Source organism: Notothenia rossii (genome assembly GCF_949606895.1).
Source record: "Notothenia rossii genome assembly, chromosome: 7".
Taxonomy (NCBI): domain Eukaryota; kingdom Metazoa; phylum Chordata; class Actinopteri; order Perciformes; family Nototheniidae; genus Notothenia; species Notothenia rossii.
Genome location: NC_136905.1, coordinates 56,945,595 through 56,956,016, shown reverse-complemented (window position 1 = coordinate 56,956,016; position 10,422 = coordinate 56,945,595). Strand labels below are relative to the sequence as shown.

At 42.5% G+C, this 10,422-nt stretch overlaps 1 long non-coding RNA gene across 2 annotated transcripts; it reads left to right on the top strand.

Annotated features, from left to right (window-relative positions):
- Positions 1-757: 757 nt before the first annotated feature.
- LOC307013826 lies at positions 758-9,824 on the top strand. Of its 2 annotated transcripts, none has more exons than XR_013801081.1 (4): positions 758-935; positions 5,099-5,168; positions 5,651-5,707; positions 8,859-9,824. It is a non-coding gene; the product is annotated as an uncharacterized lncRNA (long non-coding RNA). The 2 variants fall into 2 exon arrangements; XR_013801082.1 differs by having other exon boundaries at positions 5,096-5,168.
- Positions 9,825-10,422: the final 598 nt, after the last annotated feature.

The following is a 10,422-nucleotide window of genomic DNA, read 5'->3' as shown; positions in this document are numbered from 1 at the left end:
CTTGGATGAAAACAACTTTTGATATGATACAATGCAACAACAATAGTTAACACCTATCCACAGCAATAAGCACAATGAGAAGACTAATGGTCTCTTTTATACCAATTTCTATTGGAGTGAAATTAACTGTGCCATGTCACATAGGATTGGAATGGATGATTGGCTGTGTTTTGTGAATATAGAGGAGATGGCAAAAGTAAATATACTTTGTTCTTACCTAAAGCATCTATCCTCCTCTTCGTACCCCTGCCTGCTCCTCCCGCATTAGACTCTGGGGACTTAGCTTTTAAAATCTTGTTCAAGCTGTCCACTCTGTAGTTGGATCTCATGACCTCAGCTTTATGACCCACCCGGCCTGAAAAAGGGTGTCTACGATGGCTGGTACTGAGAGGTGTTATGGTCCTCTTCTGCCTTTTGTGTTTGGGGGGCGTGAAGGTGAGAGGAAGACTACTGTCATGTGGGGTGTGTTGCTTTACGCCCTCCAAAAGATCATTTAGTCTTGATATCACTGTACACATGAACGTCTCATCCTGTAGGTGGTATGTGTGCTCAGTAATTTCCCGCAATAAGGTCCCACACTGCTGTCGTTTCCTATCTCTTGAGGACTTTGAGAGAGTTAGAAGGACGTCTCTTCCCGCATCCCGCCCACCCCGACCCTTTCCGATTACAGCCGAGCCGCTCCGATTACAACGAGAGTTAGAACGAGAACGTGACGTCATATTTACATTAGACGGATCCTTTCTAGCCATAACCCAGGACCAGCTAGCTGCTACGGCGAGCTGCGGTGGAACCAGCGGAGCTAGCGCTGCTCCCCGACCCCTCCACACCGTAATTGACATCAGCCAGTCAGCCTCTGATGGACCAAGACGTCCCATGCTTAGAAAATACCCGACCAAGAAGTACGGACTGCAAATGCGGTCATTCAATCGCCGATGGTACGAGCAATACACTTGGCTCGAGTACTCAGTGACTATGGACGGTGTATTTTGTTTTGCCTGCAGGCATTTTGCTCACGAAGGACGCCGGTTCCATAAAGAAACCGCCTTTACCCATGAAGGATTTAGCACCTGGGTTAAAGCTACGCAGTCATTCCTTACAGATGATGTGAGCAGTGGACATAAATGTGTCATGGATGCATGGTCTGAATTTAAAGTAAGGAAAGAGAGTGGCTCAAAAATCAGCAACGCACTCAGCGAGGGACATTCAAAAACTGTATGTGAAAACAGGGAATATATGCCGGCAGTTGTGGAAGCATTGCGTTACACTGCGTGTCAAACCATTGCACTACGGGGGCATAGGGAGAGTGAAGCAGCCAACAGGGGGAACTTCATCGAACTTTTAGACCTGATTGGCAAGTTTGACAAAACTGTGGTCAATTATTGGCCTATTCCTTCTAGCAGTATGAGATATTTAACTCTAAAAGCAGAATAAAAATAGGGTATTACTAACGTCCTTATTCACCCCCTGGGGACCTTTTGATGTCCGTGTAAAATATTCATAACATCCATCCAAAAGTTGTCAAGATATTTGAAGCTGGTTGATTGTGTTGGACTGTCTCAGTGAACAACAAACTGATATTCTCTTTCCCTATAGAGACACCATTAGTCACTTGTAAGCAAACACCTTACTTAGTTGTAAAGTCATTTCCAGGTTTTAGAACTTCTAATACTTTCCTGCATCACTGTTCTATAATCCTGAAAAAGCCCTATTAGGTGGTGCAAAGATGTGTGTCAGTACTCATTTGCTGTCAGAAAGACCAGACTGTCTTTAAATCTTGCCAAACATCTGTGTTACATATAGGAAAAGAATCATAGCAACAGACACATTAAAATTATGTTTTCTATTGAGAGAGCATGTCAAAAATGGATTGAAAGGAATTGCATGTCTCATTGGAACGCACACATTAGCATTTTTCTCAAGCTCGCTTTCCATCTGTCCTTGTCCTTTCCCTCTCCTCCTCCTCCCCCTTAACTCAGCTACCTTTTTTCCCTTCCTTTTTCCCTCTCAACCCTCCCCTGCTGTCCCTCTTTCATTTCTTATTTCCTTCTTTTGCTGGCTTTCCTGTTGATTTATGACTGGTAGCCATGCTCATATGCTAATGTTGTCTTGAGGCAGAAAGAAAGGATAGTATTTCATCTGAGGGCTTGGAGGTTATTCACACACGCACACAAACACAGATCCTGCCCCAGGTTACCAAAGCTTTTAGAGACCGACTGTAAATATGCAGCAAAAACACATACAAGTAACAGAAGTAATACATGGATACATTTTTCAACCCCCACAAACCAAGACATATATCTTCACATATTTACAAGTACATGCACTTCAAGCCTACCCAATGTACACAATGTACTATACATGCAGAGCCTTTTTTAACTAACACTTCCCTACTAATTTATTCAAAACCCCTTTATTGTTTTCATTTTATCCTCTGTTTCATATACTTCCACCTCTATGAATAAAATAGCACACAGCTCATACTGATATTTCTATGCATGACCTGCTCTGGTGCCTTGCATTGCTGAGGTATAACCAATAATTCCGCCTGTTTCTCCCGCCTCCACTTATTTCCTATTTTCTTTGAGCATTGCTGATTTCCCCTTCCACAGGAATGAATGGTTCATTATTATGCATGTGTGTGTGCACACTAAAGGTGTACTGTTAGCCTGAGAGAACAGTTTGACTGATTTGACACGAGAATGGCAGATCAAAAAACGGTTTAAACTACTGACTTAAAATAGCACAGTGCTGGGAGTTCAGGGATCCTTAGACATTATCTGCCAACCCAAATGTGTCCCTGCTGCACTCTGTGGGTGAAGTTCATCATGAAGTTTTTACAAACACCAGCATATATTAAGCTTCCTGCTGCAATATGCGGAACGTATCATGTGATTTTTAAACAGCATGGAAGCATTCCAGAACATAGCAACATCCTAGCCATAACGCTTTAGGAATTATTCGGAAGTATCTTAGTGGAAGACCTGATACGTGCTGGTGGAATCATTTAAATGCCAAGGAAAGGTGCTTCCATGCTTCCTTCCTTATATCCTTGCTGCAACAAGTCCTCCAACCAATACGACCAAATAGGCCGATTGTTCAGGCCCAATTATTACGACCAAATATGTTGTTTGTTCAAGCACTTAATACGTCCTATATTTACGTTTTAAAGTGTTCGCCCTCTAGTGCTCCCGTTGAATGCAAACGTTACAGATGGTCGTTTATTCACAAATAACCCTCTCTGTAAAATCCTAAATTGTAGGATAGTTTGGCCATTAAAACGCTTTTTGATTAGATTTCTAGCGAGAAGTGTATATTGTACTTTTAGAATCCACAGTTTGATAGATATTACGAAGCTGATTTGAGGTATGCGGCAGCCTCCATGTAAAGTTACGGGTTGAAAACAGTATTTCCGGTCTCAACATTTTCATAATAAAACCAATGATCAAATGATTTAACAGTGATACATGCACAGGGTTGGGTTGTAACGGAATACATGTAACGGCGTTACGTAATCAGAATACACAAATCAAGCAACTGTATTCAGCTCGCTTTACATTTGAAATGACGAGTAATCTGATTACAGTTACTTTCGTAAACCTGAAGTGAATACATTTTGGATTACTTATTGGAATTATTTGTGGAAAGATTTCCTCACAACATTTAATATTCATTACTAAAGGTACAACCAAATCATCACAGCGTACAAAACCTATTACCGCCGCAGATGGACCAAAAAAGGGAGCGTTTGAAAATAAAAGAAGGGGCGGGTCCACTCAGTGAAACGATAACGAAACATGGAGGAACAGAAGTCTGCGTTTAAAGGTCCCATGTCATGCTTTTCCGGTTATTACCCGTCCCCTTGTGTGTTATGAAGGTTTTTAAGCATGTAAACGGTGTGCAGAGTCAAAACCCTCAAAGTACACCTTGTAGCGAGTACAACTCTAACACAGAAAATACCTCCCCAAAACGCCTCGTTGGAGATACGTCATTGTCCATTGTTTACTTCCTGGGTACTGTGACGTAGGAATGGCCAGTAGCCGCGCCCAGAGCTATGACGCGATACGGTCATGCGGTACCCAGAACCAAATGGACCAATCCGTGGAGCCGTTACGTTACGTCCGCAGAGCCGTTAAGCCCCCGATGATTGGTCCAAATTGACCAATCCACGGACTTCCTCACACACACACTCAGTGCAGACAGCTCTGCTGATTTCTCCTCCCTGGCTGCAAGCTGATAACAGACAGTTGGGATCGCGGCGAAATTCTCTCTGCAGACCCATTCTCACAGCGTTTAACAACCTTTTTCTTACTCAATCTCAAGCCACACTTATTGTTTTTACTTCGGCTGTGACTTTGTGTGTGCTCAGGATGAGTTTGGCTGTGTTTCGCTGTCGCTAAACAAGGAAACCACACCTCCACGGTGCTCAACGCGATTCACAACGTCCCGACCAATCAGAGCACACTGTGCTCACAGGGAGGGTGGGGGCTGGAGCTATTGGAGCTACAACGAGCCGTTAAAGGCAGAGTTAAATTCAGTGAATATACGTAGATTACAGAGATGCTGTATGAGAAACCAATGTGAGTTTGGAAAATTGCACACTATAAATCTATTCTAGTAGACCTCAACAATGGAATTATGATCAGTGGAAATGGCCATGACATGGGACCTTTAAATCGTGTGTGTAGAGGTGTGTGTGGTTAAAACACATCAGCCTGCGGTCGCTCTTAGCCTTTCTAATGATTCTGAAGGTAAACACAGTGAAGGCGGTGCGTGAAAGGCACTGCGCACTCCTCTTCTCAGAGGCTGAGTTAACCCTCCCGCTGCCTAAGCCGTGTCCCTCACCAGTGGCGGCGCTAGGAGGTAGCTACTTGGGCTCAAGCCCCGGATGTTTTCTGAAAAGCCCTGGATGTTTCACTTAAAACATTTTTTTGTTGTTGAAAACGTCTCGTGAGTAATGTGCATTACCGGAGTCCACCAGAGAGGCAGCCGCTGCCTACTGCTTAGCCTTCCCTGCCCTGAAGAAGAAGTGATCCTTCCTAGCATGCTTCCTAATGCCTGACAAATTATGGATATTAAAACATTATTTTCATCAAAGCAGGCGCCACAAGCAGCAGTATCAGCAGCTGACAATGTCATCACCAGCAGTGAACAAATTCATGATGTTTCAGGTTTGTGAATCTTATTTGAAATTTTAATTTGCTGGTTTTCTAACGTCAACGTGAATAACAGGCTAATGGTGATATCTTCACTCTGGCTGACTGAGTAAAAAAGAGTGATGTAACTTTAATGTTATAGCTTAACATGGAGTAACCACACTATGTATGCCCTTATATGTTAGTATGTATACAGAACATGACTCAAAATTATCCTAAGATGTAATGTTAACTAACTAAGTATCCTATAGGTTTGTTTAATGTCAAAGGGGGGATTTGTTTTCACAGTACTACTGTACACAGGCCAACAATACATGTAATATATCATCACATAACACTTAGCAGGACAAGACTGTAAATACAATATAAGTGGTGAGCACAGTCTGCCCTGATATACATAACTAGCCTCAGCCCATCAATTATGTAGTTCTATACAAATAAATGATGGTGACTGACGTGTGTGTGTGTTTGTGTTTACTGTCTATTTTGTAATACAGGTCAGTTGCTATCTAATAGAGCTGCATCAGCCAGTCCACCAAGAAAATATGTTTCAGGTTTGTGAATCTACAGGTGTAATGTTTTTTTTATTTTTAAGACCTGCTCAATATAAATAGTGTCATGAGGTAACTTTTGTTGTGATTTTTAGCTATATAAATGTAATTGACTTGACTTAGTTGTAGTTGGTGAGGTTAGCTAATTTTAGTTGATTTGACTGTGAGGACTTTGTTTTTGCCACACAGATGAGTCAGCTGCATGTAGGGAAGAGCAGCAAGGGACAGCAGGTGGATTGTCTGCTATTGATTTAGGGACAAAAGAAAGTGGCCCTAAGCAGGTGTGCCTCCCCCAGTACCCCTTCAGCCAATTTGGTACTCAGCACAGAGCCTTTAATAAGAGCTGGTTCGAGCAATTTAAATGGCTGGAGTACTCTATAGCCAGAAACGCTGCATTTTGCTATCCATGTCAGCAGTTTGGAAGGCAGAATATTCGCACAGATAAAGATGCTCTCCTCAGTAGCTCCGGATTTTCAAACTGGAAAAGGGCTTTGAATTCCTTCCGTGAGCATAAAAAAACTGACCTCCACAAGTCAAGCACGACATGTTGGCAGAGCTTTAAATGCACAGGAACTCATGGGGATGTGGTTAAGCAGCTGCATACTGCAAGCGCAGAAGAAATATCAGAGAGGCGCCGATACATTCAGCGCATTGTGGGTGTAACCACGTTTCTAGGGAAGCAAGGCATCCCATTCCGTGGGCATAATGAGCAGGAGGATAGCCGGAATCCAGGTAACTTCTCCCATTCGTCCCAAAATGAAATTATTACCTGCATTGCACAAACAATTAGTGAAAATGTCACAAAACAATTTAGATCTTCCAAAATGTACTCAGTGATGGCAGATGAAGCCAGGGAGCACCACACAGAGCAGCTGGCAGTCTGTGTTCGCTATGTCACAATGGAGGCTTTTCTTGGGCTACACAAGCTAGATACATTTGATGCAAAGTCCATTGCAGATGGAATAGAGGCAGTGCTGCAGTCTCACAACCTAAGGGACCTCATGTGTGTTGCACAAAATTATGATGGAGCAGCAGTGATGAGTGGAGGTGTCCAGGCCCGCTTCAGAGAGCGACACCCTGAAGCAGTGTATGTACACTGTTATGCACACGAGCTCAACCTTGTCCTGTGCCACACATGCAAAGCCATACCTGAAACTGTTGCATTCTTCGACCTTCTTGAGAGTATGTACACATTTTTCAGCAACTCCCTGGTTAATCACAACAAGTTCCTAGAAATCCAGAACCAACTTGGATTAAAGCCATCTGAACTTGTGCAGCTCTCCATAACACAATGGGCAAGCCAGGTGAGATCTGTAAAAGCTGTCGTGAACAACCTTCCTGCCATTCTTGCCTGTCTCAGGACCATGAAGACAGCCACAGCACAAGGGATCCTGTCAAATCTCTGCAAGCCGAAGATGATCTACATGCTGGTGATGTTTGCCAAACTCCTCTGCATAACTGAAGGGCTTCACCGTACCTGCAGGGGGAACGTTTGGACTTGGGCAGAGCAGCGCAGTGAAGACGGCAATACTGGAAACCTTAACAGATCCCCGCACAGAGCCTGGGGCTGAAGAGGTTTTCAAGAGCACCATGACCATATGTGAGGAACATCACATCCAGCTCCCTGTTGGTCCCAGGCAGAAGCAACACAGATTGGATAGTTTTGTGGTGGAGTCAGCCTGTGGGGCAACCTCCAATCCGACCACCCCAGGTGATTTCAGAGGTCAGCTTTATTATCCGTGCCTGGACAGGATGATACAGGAGCTAAACCATCGGTTTTCAGATGTGGGAGAAGAGCTTATGTCAGGCATTCAAGCCTGCAACCCAACCACAGCGACCTTTCTCTCCGAAGATGCTCTCAAAAGCCTTGCTACCCACTATAAAATCCAACTGAAGTCAGAAGAACTACTGGTGGCTAAACATTTCTTCAAAAGAAGGCTGGAGAAAGAGAAAGAGAAAGTCCCTGACATAGCCACTGTGTTCCAGATGCTTGACAGTGACATGTTTCCCACCCTGAAGGCTGTCCTCCAAGTTGCCCTGACAATTCCGGTAAGCATCTGCAGCTGTGAACGCTCCTTCAGCGCCTTACGCCGTCTGCACACCTGGTTAAGGAGCACTATGGGCCAAGAGAGGCTCAATGACATGGCCATCATGTCTATTGAAAAGGATTTCCTGGATGCCATAACCCCTGACAACATTATTGACAGATTTGCTCAATTAAAGCCACGTCGGCACAGTCTTACTTTGCCACAACAACAAGAAAAGTAGAAACAAAGATGGGGATGGGGGGGGGGGGGGGGGGGGGATAGCAGTTGGAAAGGAAATGTGCAAAGAAGAAATTGAACAAAGGGTGCATATATGCCAGGGAAGGAGTGGATAGTGAAGAAGAAAGGGGAAAAGCAGTGGAATGGTGTGATGCCCCTGTGGGTTCATCTAGAGAGGGTGTGGCTGTGCTGGCTGTGCTGCCTTGATTGAAGTAACTCAGGGCACCTGGGTCTGGTGCCCTGCAGCTATTTAAATCCTCTGCTCCTCTCTGTCTCTCTCTGATTTTCCCTACAGGCCCCCAGTTTTGTTGAGTATATGTTGTTGTTACTTTAGTTACTTTACTTTGTGCACCTCAACACCCTCACCCATACACGTCCACGCAACCCTCACCCTGCATTTACACTACTGATACCACTGACGTCCACACCTCATGCCTTACTTATTGTTTCACTTCATTTAATTTGACTAATTTGAATTGTTTGCTTCAAATAAACATATTTTGATAAACGTTGACATGGTGTGTCTCCTTTTTGTTGTGGCCTTTTGAGCCAGGTCATAACAAAGGGATATAATGCTGATAGTAAATAGTTCATGGTTAATAAAGAAGAGAAAGTCTGTATAAGGACTGAGGAAGAGAGAACAAAGTGAGGAAAAGAATGGAGGAGAGAATTGGAAATGAGTCATAAAACTTTTGTAGAAAGCAGAGGAAGAGACGATAGAGGAAAACAGTGTTAGAAGAAGGGAGTGAAGAACAGAGCAGTAAAAAACAGCAGAGGTGCCAGCCAGGATCACATGTAAGAGAATAATATGCATTTTATTTTATTGTTTTACATATTAATTATATGGTCAATCTTAATACCCCTTTTTGTTTTATATTTTCTTCTTTCAGTGGATGTGAGGCATGTTCCCTGGATCAGTGATCTGAAGTGACTTCAACCAGCTGCTGACTGTATTTTAGTGAGTTAAGGCATTGGTTTGCTTCATTAAAGGGTGTTAATGTGTAAGTGTTCTCCAGTGCCTTTTGTCCGCTTTAAGGTATTATTAAGGTAGGTTTAATTTTGCTCTCAAAGTGCACCAGATTGATGCTTTGAACTTCAATATTTAAAAAAAAAATCTTCCCGAGGGAGCATGCCCCCGGAACCCCCTAGAGAAGGTTAGGTCCGCCATCCACTTGGGTGGGGAGTGTTGCAGTAGAAAATTCCACTGTAGCGCCCGGTACCTTAATGGGAAACCCTACATGTTTGAGCACCCTCTATGAAACGGCAAGCTACCCCACAGCACCCCCAATAGAGCAACAACACAATTCCCATTTCATTCCCCATCTGGGCTTAGCCCCGGATCTCCTACAATCCTAAATCCGCCCCTGTCCCTCACTCCTCACATCTTAAGCTGCATCCCCAAAAAGTGTATTATGTTGTTACATCGTTTCAGATGTTATGTTTCAGTTGTGCTCTTGATGAGCCATTCAAACGGTAAAACACGTTCAGTTTCCTTTTGCTTTTTGCGTCTCCTGTACACCAAAACATACCCATCTGTGATGGAAAAACAAAGGAATTCAAAAGTAATCTAAAAGTAATCTGAATACTTTTTTTTTTTAAGACACGTAACTAACTGTATTCTGATTACTTTCAGAGCCATGTATTCAGTAATCAGTAACTGATTACATTTAAAAAGTAACCCTCCCTACCCTGTATCTGCAGTACTCATCAACTAAAAAACATCAGTTTATCCTTGTTAATTATACGACATTTATTGGTTTAAATTGTGTACAATGCTTTTGTGTTTTTCCCCATAGGTTTTTCTCTTTCGATTCTGAGAGACACTTTTCTTTTTTCAGAGGTTTTGATAGGCTAAAACCTCGCCGCAATGTCGGGATATGGTGTTTAACCGATATGAAATCGGAAATTTAAAAAAAAAAAATTAAATAATACTTTATTCCGAGTGTTCTTGCTTTTCTCTTTGGAAATCATCACATAACGGCATTGTAATACACGATTCGGCTACATTAAATATTACATATCTGCCGTAGATATTTATTTATAGAGCCCTGATCAGAAGACCTTTTGACAAACTGTAGGAAATGCCGCCAAAACTGAATACGTGATGTGGATCATAAATATATTAACAATTAAACAACATCGTCCATTTCTTTTCACACAATACGTCTCCTTACAGTATCAACACTTATTCGGCTGACTTTTATATTTGATCCAATTGGTATATAGGTTATATTTACACCATAATGGTACACAGCTGATAGAAAGGGATTTTTTTGTAGTTTTTAAAGATATTATTTACTACCTTTCCAACTCCTCATGCAGTTGACTGTTACAGGTCTATATATAGACTGAAACTGTATTTTCCTTTACCGTTCTGTTTTAATTTCACAATAAAGTTAATAGTCATATTATATTTGATATTATTATGTTTTATTAACTACACCACTGTTTTTT